This window comes from Wasmannia auropunctata, unplaced genomic scaffold (assembly GCF_000956235.1).
Source record: "Wasmannia auropunctata unplaced genomic scaffold, wasmannia.A_1.0 LD336106.1, whole genome shotgun sequence".
Taxonomy (NCBI): Eukaryota; Metazoa; Arthropoda; class Insecta; order Hymenoptera; family Formicidae; genus Wasmannia; species Wasmannia auropunctata.
The window spans coordinates 5453799-5454043 of record NW_012026784.1 but is presented as its reverse complement, the minus strand read 5'-3'; positions in this window follow the sequence as shown (position 1 = coordinate 5454043).

Here is a 245-nt window from a genome sequence, read left to right as displayed (position 1 = left end):
ATGTGTATAAGAGACAGATATTAGAGATAGCATAAATGGGAAAACATTTGAAAAACGCATACGTGTGCTCTTCCCACAATTTATTTTTTCATTATTCCACGACATGACTTTATAAATTATATGGCCGTTGTCGCCAACTCGTGCCGAAACCATTGTTACCGGGAATCCGTGACAGAGAAAACTCGGGATTAATTCTGGATCTGGAACAGGTACTCTTAAATTTTCACGAGAGATCGGAAGAGCAC